This window comes from Choloepus didactylus, chromosome 3 (genome assembly GCF_015220235.1).
Source record: "Choloepus didactylus isolate mChoDid1 chromosome 3, mChoDid1.pri, whole genome shotgun sequence".
Taxonomy (NCBI): Eukaryota; Metazoa; Chordata; class Mammalia; order Pilosa; family Megalonychidae; genus Choloepus; species Choloepus didactylus.
This window is the reverse complement of record NC_051309.1, coordinates 43,496,075-43,511,648: the sequence shown is the minus strand read 5'-3', so window position 1 is coordinate 43,511,648 and position 15,574 is coordinate 43,496,075. Positions and strand designations below refer to the sequence as shown.

Here is a 15,574-nt window from a genome sequence, read left to right as displayed (position 1 = left end):
TAATGACCTTAAACTTTCCAGAGAGGCAATGAAAAAAAGCAAAATATAAAGTTTGTGAGCTCAAGAAGTCTTCTTATTCTAAAAAAAAATCAAAATAAAAAGCATTTCTCATCACCTGCCTCCATCCTTTATAATCACCATCAAACTCCTTCCCAGTTCTCTTATCAGATCCCTGGCTGGTCAAGCCCTTCCCTAAAGCCAATTTAAGTGATCCAGTCTTTTTTTTGTAAATTCTCTGACTTAACTCCTTCGGCATCTCTGGAGCTCAGAGTCCACTGCCCTGCTCACAGCTGGTTTCCCATGGTTTTCTAGTTCGGCCTCTCCCATTCCTGACTTGCAGCATTGCTCTCTCTTTCTCTGTCATTTGGAGATTAGGGGAAAATATGCGAGCATCCCTACCTTGAATTTTTGTTCTTTGTTTTTTTTTTTTTTTTTCCCTCAAGGACTGAAAATGCTTCAGAGTTCATGGTGATGACGAACGTGCCTGACATTGCCTGAACATTCCATTCACAGTGCTCAGCAACTAGTCACTGGGTTATTTCTCTCAATCTTCACAGCTACCCTGTGGCACTGTTAAGACACCCATTTGAAAGAATTAAGGAGGTTTAAAGAAGGTAACTTGATTTAGGTCGCCTAACTTATAAATGATAGAGCCACCCCTACAACTCTCGAGTCCTAATATGTTGTTAAACCTCCCCTGGTTTTTCTATGGATCCATGCCAGGCTTTCCCAATGTTTTAATTCTTCCAGGCTTATCCATTCCTTTAAAGTATACTGATATGAATATGAATATGAATATGAATATGAATATGAATATGAATACTAACGGGAGACTCCATCCTACACATTTGCAGGAAGTCTATTTACCTCCCTAAGATTTCTCAAGGTCCTGGGGTATGCTGAGTACTATCACCCTCACTATAGACAGCTGCTTCAGGCGCTTCTGTGAATGGCTCCTGCGGATGGCTCCTGCCTCCTCATAACTTTTCTCCAGGCTGAGGTTCATCCCGAACACCCCAAACACACCCTCTTTTTCAGTGTACACACAGCTCCACTCTTCCCTCTCCTTTCATGGTCCTTCAACACCCGTGGTTGGAGACCAATGGTTCTGCTGAAGGCTAGGGAAGGACAGGTGATTGCTGAACAGAACAGGAGGGCTTGAAATTGACTCTGATTTCACTGCTGTCAGGTCTATTGATGGGCCTGTGTAGTGGAGTGTATTCCAGAGTAGAGGCTCCGGCTGAGAAAGCCCTGGCACAAAACACAGCTTTCTCAGTGGTGAGGCTACCTGGGTTGTTTCCGCTGGTCTCTGTTCTGATTGGTTGAAATGCATGCTGGTGTCTTCTGATTGGCCAGTTCATTGTCTCCTAGTCTCAGTGTTTGCTATCAAAGTCATGCTAGTCATTTGAATATCACTCTCATACTTAGGCATTTTGTGCCACAGTTTCCTTGTCTGTTTGCCAGAGGCCACAAAGTGCTTTAGGGTTGCAGTAGGGGAGGCTGGGTTGATTGGCATCAGAAAATGAGGTAGCTCTGTACGTTGGTGCTCAAATGGACCCCAGAGTCATAAGCAAACACAAGGCCAGTCAGGTGCCTGGGCCCTGGGATGGCAGCAGAAAAATCCTAAACCAATGTGGCTATGCACTGACAATTACAGTTTCATGAGGGCAAAATATGTTTGTAGTTATTTCTGCAGAAACTTGTGACAAGTCTCTCCTTGCAGGAAAACAGCTTACTGTCATCTGCTCCAGGTGAGTGAGTTTTGGATGAAAGAGCTTCAGAATTAGAAAATTATAAAAGTTGTTGCTTTAAGACTAAGCTCACCTCAGAAGAAGAACTCACAATAGATTTAGCCGCATTAAAAATGTAAATTTTTGTTTAAAATCATAAAGAGGACAACCACAAAACATATACATAACTTAATATGGCAGACAGTGTGTTTAATATCTTTAATATATAACTCATACCAGTTGATACTGTTTGAAGGAGAGGCTGTGTGGCAATGTGGAGAAAGCATTGTTTTTTGGACCCTAATTTTTAAAAATGGCCAAAACACGAATAGACAAAACAGAGAAACATAAATATAAATTAATTTTTTTTTTAATTTTTGGAAAAAAAAAGTTCTTCATCATTGATAACTAAATAAATTTAAATTAAAACAAGATTCTTTGCCTATCAAATCATTCATTCATTCATTCTTTCAATAAATCGATCTATTCAATCTATTCAAAGCAGACAAAAATCCCACTCTCTTGGAGGTTTCATTCTGGTGGGGGAGGCAGGCCATTTTTTTAAAAATACATAAAATATATGGTGTATTAGATGGTGATAAATGCTAAGGAGAAAAATAAAGCCAGAAAGGGGAGGGCATTAGGGGTGAGGAGTGGGGAGTGCTGTTTTAGGTGAGGTGTCCAGGGCTGACCTCCTGTGAGTAAAACTGAAGGAGGTGAGGGAGTGAACCATGCAAGTATCTGGGAAGGGGCTTCTCAATAAAGGTAGCAGGAAGTACAAAGTCCCTAAGGCAGAAATGTGTTCAAGGGAGAGCAAGGAAGCTGAATGACTAGGAGTGAGTAAGGGAGGGAGTGGTAAGATCAAGGATCAGAGAAAGAGGATGGGGGTCAGATGATACAGGGTCCTTTAGGTCACTGTAAGAACTCAAGCTTTAACAAAGCTATTGGAAGGTTTGGGGGTAGGATGGTATAATCTCATTTACATTTTAACAGCATCACTCTCACTGCTGCGTTGAGAATAGACTCAAGGGCAGAAGCCAAAAGACCAGTTAGGAGGTTACTGCAATAATCCAAAGGAAAGATGATGGTTTTGATATAAGGCTGGGTTTAAATAATAGGTGTCAAATTGTGCAAAAGTAGTCTCTCAACTCTATAAAATGCATACAGTCTCTTCTTCAACACATATTTCTCTAACTTGATTTAATGCATGCAGTTGACAAAAAGAAGTCCCATTGGTTCAGATGCTATTTTTCATAGCACGTTTATGTTTTGACCCACAAAGTAACAGAAACTGAATTTAAAACATGCAAATAGCTAACAAAGCAAGCCTACAAGATTCCATCTCTGAGTACAAGGCCCTCTCACCCTACATTCTTCCTCTTGGCTCATGTGGTTTTTGAGGGGAAAGATTTATTGCTTTGTCTCCTTCACCCAAAAGTCACAGACCCTCTTAATATCCCTTCCATCAGCTACCTGAACTTTTTTTTTTTTAACTTAAAGACTGTATTTACTGAAGTATTTCTTTAGTTATTAAGAATTTAACAGGAATTTAAATCAGGAATTTTAACTGTATTTTTATTTAAATTGTTATTGTTGTGGTCTCCGGTTATAAATTTGCCTAGGTTTTCAGTGGTCCATTCCCATCTCTGGTTTTTTCATAGTCCTGTTTTAGTGTGTGATTTTTCAGGATGTGGAGGATTCAAGGATGCATCTATATCACATTAAGGCCAAAATGCTTGTCATGTGTGTGTGTTTGTCCAAATTCTCTCCACCTTAGACCACTTCCACTGCTACCACTGGGGTCTAAGTTGCCATCATCTTGGACCTAGATTGTTGCCTCCAATTAATCTAATTGCTTCCACCTTGGTCTTCTTCAGTCTTTTCTCAACCCAGCAACTAGCTTGATCCTTTTTGTAAAGGAAGGAAATCAGATCATGCTGCCCTCTTTTCTTAAAAATCTTCAGTTGTTTTCATCCCATTTAGAGCAAAAGCCAGGGTCCTTTCTTGCTTTACCGTTTCCCATTGTTTTTATCACCTTCTATCATAACAAATAATTTACTTATTTTCTTATTGTCTGTCTTTCCCCACAAGAATGTAAGCTTCATGAATTGAAGGCTTAATTATCTGTTTTGTCTGCTACTGTATCCTCATATAAGAGGCAGCCTCTAAGATGACCGCCAATGATCCCACCCCCTGGTAGCTGTACCTTTGTGTAATCCTTTCCCTTGAGTGTGGGCTGGACCTAATGACTTGCTTTTAACATACAGAATGCAGCAGAAGTGATAAATTGTTACTTTGACATTAGATTTTAAAAAGATCATGGCTTCTATCTTGGATGTTCTCTTTCTCTCTCTTGGACCGCTTGCTCTGGGAGAAGCCTGGTACCACGGCATGAGGCAGCCCTGGGGAAAGAGGCACATAGTGAGAAAATGAGGAAGGCTTCTGGCCATCAGCTAGCCACAAACTGAGACCCTCTGTCCAGCAGTTATGCAGAATAGAGACCCACGTGAGTGAACTTAGAAGTGGATCCTCTTCCAATTAAGTCTACAGATGAGACCATTGCCCATTGTGACTACAACCTAATGAGAAACCTGAATCAGAGGCATCCAGCTAAGCTGTGCCAAGACTCCTGACCACCAGGAACTATAAGATAATAAATGTTTGTTGACTTAAGCTGCTAGGTTTTGGGGCAATTTGTTACTCAGCAATAGATAATGCCCTAGCACCTAAAATAGCACTTCGTAAATATTAGTTGAATGAATGAATGAACAGCAATTATATAGATATATGTAGAGAAAAAGGAAAGGAAATACCCAAAATCATTGATTGTGATTATCTCTGGATATATTTGTAGGTTCATGGGTGATTTGTGTGTGTGTGTTTGTGGTTTGTTTGTTTTTAGTGTTTACCATTCCCATGCATTGCCTCACCTTTTTATTATGCAATGTAACAGAGACATAAAATTGCATAAATGAAGAACTTGATTGAATATTACAAAATGAACACCTATGTAACCATCAACCAAGGCAAGGAATAGAATATTTTCTGTACCCCAGAATCATGTCATTTTATTTTCCTTTTAAAAATCCTTTTTTTTTTTTTTTGCATATTTTTCTCCAAAATCTAGGTATGACCTTTTTATGAATTACTTCTTGAATTAAAAAAAATTATTAGCTTTTAAAAAATCAAATTAAACTCATAAGAACCAGTTTAACCTGGTTTAAGCCCGCTGATGTACAGCAATAAGCAGTTCAAACATGATTTAAGTTAAGCAGCTGACTGAATGCCTCAACATGACAAGACTTAGCAACTTCTTGGCCAAGACATATTTTTTTTATATATTCCTGCCTTTTCCAAGTTTTCTCAAACCAGTTTGGGTGGGAAAGGAGCTGAAGCTACAGAACAGGGTGAAGGTTCAGGGATGCTAAAACCTCACCACAGTGTGCCTGCTGCCTCACCCCAAATGACCCTTGACCTGGAAACATTCATAGCAATCCAAGAACTACAATAAGCCTATTAATAATTAATTATACCAGCTGTCATTTATTAAATACTTAACTATGGGCTAGGCCCCATTTTTAAGCATTTTACATGTATTAACTCATTTGATCCTCACCATGCCCCTATGAGATAGATGTAACTATTACCCTCATTTTGCAGATCAGGAAACTGAGGCAAAGGGAAGCTGAGTAACTTGCTGAAGATTGCACAGAGAGTAGAAAGTGGAACTGGCTTCAAACCTTGGAAGTTTGGCTCAGAGCCCATGGGTTTTACCATGGCGCCCAAACTTTAGCGTGTATCAGAAACGCCTGGAGGTCCTTTAAGACTCTGGTTGTTGGGCCCAGCTCCAGAGTTTCTGCTTCAGTGGGACTGAATCAGGAGCCTGATAATTTGCATTTCTAACATGTTTCCAGGTGATGCTGATGCTGACAGGCTCCACACTTTGAGAACCAGTGCTCCTAACAGATTCTAAATGTAAGTGACATGGCCCAAGCATATACTATGAACCAGGCACTTTACAGGAACAGCAATCTTACGAGAGACATTGTTCCCATTTCACAATTGAGGATTTGAGAATCATCAGGATGAAGGACCTTCCCAAGTTCCAGAGGTGCACATGCTGCAGCCTGGGTTCAAGGCCAGCTTTCCGAATGTGAAAGCCCCTGTATTTTGTTTTGTTGTTGTTGTTGCTGTTGTTGTTGTTTTTAGGCAAGGAAAAGAAAAAAAAAATTTTTTAATAGCTGCCCCTATCCCAACAACCTTGTTTTCTTTCCCTGAGAGTCCAAGCATTAGGTGTTTCTAACTCACCCTTTATTGTCCTTGCGGTCGGTCCTCAGGGACTACGATAGTAGTTCGTGAAACAGTTCAACTTCGAAGTGCTATTTCAGTAAAGGCGAAACCTGTATTGCAGGCAAGTGAGTTAATAGAGCTCAAATGGAAGTCTTTAAGTGTCTCCCACGCAGCTGGCTGGGGCTGCAGCCACCATCTGCTCATGGGATTCAAGCTCTCTGCCATCTGCAAAGATGGGATGACAAAGCCCCGGACTTTTGCAACCCACTGCCTCCCTGTTGAGCTAGACTGGGTGCTCTTGGCAGGGTTATGGTTGGGCGCCTCTTCAAAGCAATGTTCAGTAAATGTTTGTCTGTTGTTTGTTTTAGGAGAGGCAAGGAGAGATGGATTTTCTATTTATAAAATTATAAACACACACATGCACGCATACACATACCTTTATGTTCAGAAATAGAAATAATCACCTGCACGGAACATAGCCTAATATTTGAACCTCTGTGGCACTGTCTTTCATTTTATATTATTTCTGTCATCTGTAATGGGGTAGTAGTTTGTCATTCACAGTGATTAAGGATCACTTCATGGCTAGTTTCAAAGTCTTCTTCAACATTCGTTAAGTGTGCTTCTTTTTTCTTTTCTGATCTTCATGTTGGCATATTTCCTTCATATCCAAAGGTCTTTTTCTCCCTTCTGTTTTCATTTGCAATTTACCAAATCAGACAAATTCTTAGAAAAAATACTAAAGGGTTTAAGTTTCAGACTTCCAGTTGGATTTAGGAACCAACTTTATGTTACTGTCAGCTGATTGGTCTCAGCACTAATGAGCTATGATTGGACGACTTGCAACAGACATCTTAGAGCGTGGGCCCATAGAGGAGCTTCTGCTCTCCATTCAAGGCTGCTGTCTACTTTGGCAAGATGGGGATAAATTCATATTTCTCTTATTACTTAAAGAATGGAGTGTGGAGACCTAAATTAACTGGTGCCATAGTGTCTATATTTTTCTTATGATGTTGTGGCCCACATCATCTTCTTTGCCAACATAATCTTACTGTTGTTCAGGAATTGGGAATGCAGCTATGTAGTGAGTGATTGAGAACACCTTCCCCAGCCCAAGGAATAAATTTGATTTTTTCTTTTTGCCAAGGATTGGTCGGGGGTTGCACATGTGATGAAGATCTGGACAATAAGATATAAAAGGAACACTGTTGGAGCTCCTGAGAAAGATTTTTCTCCCTAATAAATGTATGGAAAGCTATTCTACTTCTTATTCTTTTGCATTCCAAATCTTTTTTATAACACTTGTTCCATTTACACGTTCCAGAATAGTGTAAGTTACTGCCTAATTCTCTTATGAAGTGTTGAACCAAATGTTAAAATTGGTCCGCATGAAAAGACAAAGGCTCTGGAGTTCCATAGCTTTGACCCTACAGCAGTTGCCCAAGTTGGGGAAGAATTAGAATATTCACAGTCCATTCCTAGGGACAAAGAACACCTGGATATGAGCCATCTCTCTGCCTAGTAGCTCTTCTTGGGACCTTGGCCCAGCTATCTGATTGAGAATCTCAAGTGCCATGTTTTATAGCTATAGTACATACGAAGACTCAGACAGTTTTACAGGTTAAATTAGTTCCTACAAAACCGGTCATTAAGAATTCAATGTATCTGGTGCAGAACATGACAAATCCCTTTCTGTAGGTAGATTTTCTGGATTACAGGGACACCTGTGGGCTATATCTGGACTCCTTGGAAGTGTTCAGTTACCATCACTGTTGTAGACCACTTATTAATTGAATTAAGAAAGCAAAGATTATAGCACCATCTTTGGCCTGGAATTTCAGCCTGGCCAAGATCCTTAAGGGTAGAGGGAGAAAGCCATGTTTCAAAACTCCAAGACCTTAAAACAAGGCAATTCACTTGCTTTAGGCTTATGGGCCAAACTCTAAACCTTGGAGCCTGTAAGTAGAGTTATTATTTGGTAAATGACTGAAGCCAGCAGACTCCAATGACCATCGTCAGGGCCAGAGACAGGGTGAAAAAAACCCTTCCTTGACTTATAAACCAGAAGGGGGACCTCCCAACTAGGGATGGTCAATGCTGTTCCTCAAAACCCAAAGAAGAATCAGACTTTCCTTGTTTCTGTGAAAATACTGAATTATTTTATAATTTATGTTTCTGGATCCTACCCTTCTCTCTTCTTCTTGCCTAGTGCTTCTCAACTTTCTTTTTAATTTTTTTTAACTTTAGGCCCCCTACAAAGCTTTCTCACTCTGAATTCTATATATCTCTACCAGTCAAGATTTAGTTAGCTTTGCTTTCTGCAGTTTGAATAATGAAAACCATAGCTATATGGAATATTCTTTTTTAAACTTCTTCATTCTGCTTGGTCTCCTGGAGGTAGTGTCCCTCCCCCCATTTTAGAACATGAGCTCTAGTCTCAGATAATCCTGATCCTTGCACTGTCATCCTCTGCTGAGTCATTTATTTCCACATGCATTTAAGGAACATGCCAAGAAGCCCACAGTGTAAAGTAGAAATTTTACTAAATTTGGGTTTCTGTGACCTGGATAAGAAAGATCTAAAAAACAAGGAGATATTTTATTACATTTCCCATAACCCCCATCCCCATCCTTACTCTCCTCTTGTTTTATTATTATTATTTCACTCTCCCAGTTGGCATGAATTATTGGCTACCAATCAGGGTACATTTTGCTTTTACTTCACTTTCCCTTAGATCATTCAAATGTTATTGCTTGGCGAACATTCTGTGATTTTTTTCTTTTAATACAAAGATTCCATGACTTAAATTCAATTTAAAATTATTTTAGCAAGTACCTATTGCATATCCAGTTTAACAAATAAAACACAATTCCTGTCTTCAAGGTACTCACAGTCTAGGAGAGGACACAGCTGTGTACATTAAAAATTTTTTTTCATGAGTTTATTTTATTACTTAGCTATGCATTACTGGATAAAGGAGGCGTCAGCCACAAGATTTTTACAATAACATGGTCACAAGGTAAAAGCTACATAGTTATACAATCATTATCAAAGATCAAAGTGTGTACATTTTTAGATGACAACTTTTTTTTTAATGTGTATTAAGTGTGAATATAGAAATTTGGACATGCTGCAGAGATGATGCGAAGGAGGGAGCTAAGGAGAAACTTTGTGGAAAGGTGAATCTTTAAGATTTTTTTATTTGTAAAAGCACTAGCCTTTTTTTAAAAAAATGCAATTTTATTGAGATATATTCACACACCATACAATCCACCCAAAGTTTACAATTAATGACACACAGCATCATCACATATCTATGCATTCATCACCACAATCAATTTTAGAACATTTTCATTACTCCAAAATAAAAAGAAATTGAGGGAGAAAACTCCAAACATCCCATACCCCCTTAAACCCCCCTATCATTGATCTCTAGCACTGGTGTGGTATATTTGTTACTGTAGATGAAAGAATATTAAGATATTACTGTTAACTGTAGTTCATAGTTTGCAATAGGTGCATTTTTTTCCTATACCACTCTACTGTTAACTCCTTATAATAGTTTCATACATTTGTCCTAGTTCATGGAAGAAATTTTTTATATTTGTACTGTTGATCACAGTTTTAATTTTTAAAACAGCTTATCATAGTATGCTAGGGCTACCATAACAAGTTCCCACAAAACAGGTGGCTTAAAACAACAGAAATTTATTATCACATGGCTCTGTAGACCAGAATTTTGAAATCAAGTTGTGGTTTGGGCCGCGCTTCCTCTGAAGTGTGTAGGGCTCTTCAGGGCTTGCTGACAGCCTCTGGCCTTCTTTGGCTTGTGGCATAATTCAGTCTCTGCCTCTATTACATGGCTCGCTGCTCTGTCTCTCTGCATCCCAATTTCCTCTCCTCATAAGGACACATGTTATTTTGGGTTAGAACCAACCCTAAGCTAGTGTGGCCTCATCCTTAACTTATAACATTTTCAAAGATCCTATTTGGAAATAGGATCACATCACAAACCAGGGGTTATGACTTGAGCATATCTTTTGGGAGGACACAATTCTATCCATAACACAGCCTTAATGAGATATGATTCACTTAACATACAATGTTCAGTTTGCTAAAGCTGTCGAAATGCAATATACTAGAAATGGATTAGTTTTTACAACGGGGGGTTATTAGTTCACAAATTTACAGTTCTAAGGCCATGAAAGCTTTCTTTTCTAAGGTTTCTTTTCGAGATGATAAAAATGTTCTAAAATTGACTGGTGATGGTTGCATATATCTGTGAGAAAACCATTGAACTGTACACTTTAAATGGGTGAATTGTATATGTTGGTTTGGATCTATTATGTACCACAGAAAAGCCATGTTCTTTTGATCCCATCTTGTGGGGGCAGACATGTTGTGGGTGGGACCTTTTGATTAGGTTGTTTCCATGGAGATGTGACTCTGCCCATGCGGGGTGGGTCTTGATCCCCTTGCTGGAGTCCTCTATGGAGGATAAAAGGCACAGATATTTTGGAGAGAGGTCAGAGAAGCTAAGATATGTAATCCAGAGTTTGCCCCCAGGCAAAAGTATAGTACCCTTTACTACAACCCACCCTAGCCTCTAACCCCCTCATCTCTCAGCCCTAAAGAACACTAATCTACTTTCTATAGATTTCTCTGTCCTGGACTTCTATAGCAATTGAATCAGATAGTATGTTGTCTTTTGTGACTGGCTTCTTTCACTTAGCATAATGTTTTCAAGGTTCAGTCACGTGGTAGCATTTATCAGTACTTCATTCCTTTTTGTGGCTGAATAACATTCCATTGTTTGACTATATCAAATTTGTTTATCCATTCATCTATTGATGGCCATTTGGGTTGTTTCCACTTTTCAGCTCTTATAAATAATGTTGCTATGAGCATTCATGTACAAGTTTTTGCTCAAACATATGTTTTCATTTCTCTTGAGTCTATACCTAGGAGCAGAACTGCTGGGTCATATGTAACTCTGTGTTTAATTGTTTGAGGAACTGCCAGACTGTTTTCCAAGGCTGCTGCACCCTGTTACACTCCCACCTACAGTATATGTGAGTTCTGATTTCTCCACATCCTCACCAACATGTGCTGTTTTCTGACTTTTTGAATATAGTCATCCTAGTGGGTATCAAGTGGTATCTCATTACAGTCTTGATTTGCATTTCCATGATGACTAATGATGTCAGCATCTTTTCATGTGCTTTTTGGCCATTCGTATATCTTCTTTGGAGAACTGTCTATTCAGATTCTCTGCCCGTTTTAATAATTGGGTTATTTGTCTTTTAATTATTGAGTTGTAAGTGTTCTTTATATATTCTAGCTATAAGTCCCTTCTCAGATAAATGATTTGCCAGTATTTCTCCTTTTCCATAGGTTGTCTTTCACTTTTTTGATGGTGTCCTTCAAAGGACACATTTTTAATTTTGATGCAGTAGCATCACCCTTTTTAGTGTAATCCCTTCTCTCCTTTTTTGCTTGGCTCCCTTCCTTCTCTCTTCTCCTTTTAACCCATATCAGTCAGCATCCCTACCCCAGTTAACCTTGTTAATACTTGGTATCTCTTTTTCCATATTTTTCTCTGTGCTTACATATTCAGTCATATTCTTGTGTGTGTATGTTGTCATTGTTCATTTTGCAAAGTGTGATAAATATTAGAGACATTTCCTGCATCTTACTTTTCTCAACAAAGCCTTGTAAAAATCCCTTCATTTCAATTGATACAGTTCTAAGTCAGTCTTTTTATTAATTATATAAGATTCTACCTTATAGGTCTACCACATTTTATCCAACCATTCTCTTGTTGATAGATACACACTTTGCTTAAAGATTCAGACCAGTATGAGCATTGTTGCAATAGATATTCTTAGATGCATATTTTTCACTGCTACTACCTCTGTTTCTATGGGTTCAATTCCCAAGGGTGGTATTGCTGGTGCAAAGGGTATACTTTTAATATTAAAAAAAGTTGCCAGATCACTTTCCAAAAATGTAATAAATTCTTTGCACTTCCACTAGTGGTGTGTGAGAGAAATTCTTCTACCCACAGCCCCCTACTGCCCATCACTCACTCCCAGCCATAGATGTCATTAGGATCTTTCCAAATCTTTGTCAGTTAACTAGGTAACAAGTGACATGTCATTACTTTAATTTGCATTTCCTGGACTAGTTGTGTAATTGATATGCTTTTCTTTGAATCGTCTTTTCATACCTTTGGTCATTGTTTTTATTGGGTTGTTTATTTTGGGGGAGGGCAGTTTCTAAGAGTGCTTGAACATTAGCAATGTTAATGGTACATCCAAGCCTATCGTTTATCATTAGGCTTTTTTATTAACTATTTTCATTTTATTTTTTGTCACATAAAATCATTATGTTTTATGTAGTTAGATAAGTCTAACTTTTCTTTCATAGCTTCTGATTTCTAGGATTTTTTAAAGATCTCCTCTGCCATTTAAATATAGTCTCCTAAATTTTCTTACAGGATTTATATTGTTTTGTTTTTTCCATTTAAGTCTTCAATCAGTCTTAAATTACTTTTTATGTCTTACAGGGGCTCAATTTTATTCTTTTCCCCCCAATGGATAGTCTTTCCCCACTGATTTGAATTATCCCTGCTGTCATATATTAAATTTTCATATATACTGAGATGCATTTCTAGATTCTCTATTCTGTTTCACTAATGTAATGTAGGGGGCCTATTTCTAGCCCAATCCCAATTTTATTTGCTTACCATAGTCTCCAATTTCTTCTCAAAAGAGTACCCCTGCCACATTTTTTTCTTGGCTGTTCTTTGGTATTTATTCTTCCACATAAACTTTAAGATTCAAGGCTCTAAGTGAGAGTACATGTCTAGCTCAGCCTGAGTCACATGCCTGGGATGGAAAGCCAGCTTCACTTCCCCTTTTTTGATGGCTATTTATTTCTGTACTCCTTCTATGACAAAGGCTCTGATTGTTCCCAGGGCTCTCAGACCCTTACAACAAAAAAGATCTGTTTACTTCCTTTGAGAGAGGTAGGAGAAGGGCTACTTTCTATGCCACAGAGATAATGTACATTCCTGGGGTAAACAAGGGAAGGACTCTTACTAGAGCAGCAGAAAAGAAAACACACACACACACACACACTTTTGATCTCTGCTATCTCATGTTAAGGAAGTTAGACTTCATCCTGAAGCTATTTAGTTGGTCATTTAAAAGTTTTAGGTGAAAGAATCACAGGATCAGTTTGGCAGTGGAGAGGATATGGTCTAGAGGAGAAAGAAACTGGAGACAGGAGGCCCAGTTAGGGTACTACTTCAACAGTCCAGGCAAAGATGGATAAGGATGTAAAATCAGGCAATTGTCAAGGGGCATCAAGAGAACAGATAGAGTTGAGAACCCTTTAATAGCTAGAAATGACAGGTGATTGGTTTGAGGTTGGATTAGACAAGGAAAGAATCCAGAATGACTACCTGATTTCTAGCCTGGGTGATGGAGTGGATGGTGGTATAGCTAATGACACAGGAACACAGGAGGAGAATTCGATTTAGCTGGCCATGGAAATAATGAGCTTAGTTTGGGACACATTGAGTTTGAAGGCCTGTGACACATTCCAGTGGAGATGCCCCATTGACATGAAGATTGCATTGGGTTAGTGGGTCTGGAGCAAGGGGAGACCAAGACTGGACAAATGGTTTTGGGAATCATCAGGATATAGGTGGTAGTCAACCCCATGGGGTAGAGAGCTGAGGATGGAATACCAACCTTCATGGAATGAAGAAGAATCAGAGCCCACCAGGAGTCTTGAGGAGGAGCCATTTAAGAGGCAGGAAATGGCAACATAGAAGATAAGAGAGAAGAGTTTCAAGGAAGAAGTGGTCAACTGTGTTGAAGGCAGGAGAGGGGCTTCGGGGTATCCAGGTGGATCTGGCAATCAGCAAGACCATGGTGACCATGGCAAGAGTAGCTTCAGAGAAGCCAGGTCTTTAATGGAGAGGGAAAGCAAAACATGAGGAAGTGGCAGCAGATGTCTTCTCTGTCTCTCCAGATCCACCACGAACCCTGTATCACCTTGTTTTCTGTCCTGGGCACACTGGCAATATCAACAGATTCCCAGGACTTTGTTTAGTTTGACCATTGGCAGGCCCTGAGTGGAGCTGGGAGGGAAGAAAGAGAGTGAGGTGGGGTATTTATTCTCCTGACTCCCTCCCTGTGGTGTCTGTTGCACTTTTTCAACAAAAGGTCACCACTCTCTCTTCCTTTTAACCACTTCCTCTTACCTCCTCTCGGGCCTGGGAGTGGTAATAGCTCAGCTTTACCAGACCTGGGGTTCCCCACCCTGCCTACATCTTGCCCACACCTTTGTAAATAGTCCCTTATTAAACGCTCCTTGAATTATCCTAATTTGAGCACACCATCTCTGTCCTGCTGGAACCCTGAATCATGCGGGGAAGGAGCCTTGGCTGAGAAGAGAGAGAGAGAAATATGCAACAGCAAAGAGAGGTTTTGTCATGAGGTTTATTTTTTAAGGATTGGAGAGATTTTGACTATATGGACAAGATCACGAAGTTTTAACAGCCAGGTCCTATTTCAAAGGTGTGATCTGAGAGAAATGAAGAAATAGGAAGACACAGAGTACTTTGCTCCCCTCTGAGGTTGGTGACACCACAGGTGGCCTCATGAAGACTGCTCAAGGATGGTTTGGAACCTGCATTTCCAGTTTGTCTAGTCCATTCATTATCCAGAATTGCCCATGGCTGTAATGGCAACTGTTGGTCTGAGCCATGAGCTCAGAAAATTTGACAGAGAGGCTCAAGAAGGAGAAAGAACAGGGGACAGGACCTCAACAAACCCAGACACACCTCAGTACACCGAGTCAGTCAGACAATAAACAAAGTAGCTGGTGTTTTTTTCAACTCTGCCTGGCTCTGTAGGATCCGGCACTGTTCATTGCGCCAACCTCCTCCCATGGGGTCTCTGATTGGACTGCACCACTCGGCCTCCTCCTCCTCTCTCTTTCTCAAGACTGGTAAGCCCTAGTCTGCTCTTGAGCCTGAGCTCTGACCTTTCTGCTGCCTGGATCTGGGAATGCACATTCCCCAACGCCTACCTCCTGCTAACTCCTCATCCAGATCTCCTCTTAAAAGCCACTTCCTCAGCAGGCCTACAACCAGTCCAAATCAGTCCCCTTTGCCACTACCCCTTGAGAATGTGGGACTCTTTCTTATTGCAGTTACCACATTTTAAAAAGCTATCAAGGTGGAGAATTTTATTCAGAAAGTCTCCTAGAATTTCTTACAAACCTTTGTTTTGCTTTCCTTTGTTTTTGTTTTTGTTTGGTTTTTATATCTGTCTTCCACCCATCTCGAATTTATTTTTGTCTGCTGTATAAGGTAGGGCCCCGTTCACGGTCTGTTTCTCTGGTACTTTGTTGCATCCTCTCACAGCTTGCTCTTTCACTCCCTCACTCACCCGTCACTCATCCACTTGACGATTGTTTAGTGACTAATGATCGCGTCCCAGGTCCTGTATTGGGCACAGAGAATAATGACAGAGCTT

At 39.8% G+C, this 15,574-nt stretch overlaps 1 long non-coding RNA gene across 1 annotated transcript; it reads right to left on the bottom strand.

Moving 5' to 3' along the window:
• Positions 1–3,278: 3,278 nt before the first annotated feature.
• LOC119528594 lies at positions 3,279–6,220 on the bottom strand. Its single transcript, XR_005215756.1, has 2 exons — positions 6,039–6,220; positions 3,279–4,132 (listed from the first exon to the last, which is right to left on the bottom strand). It is a non-coding gene; the product is annotated as an uncharacterized LOC119528594 (long non-coding RNA).
• Between the last annotated feature and the right edge of the window lie 9,354 nt (positions 6,221–15,574).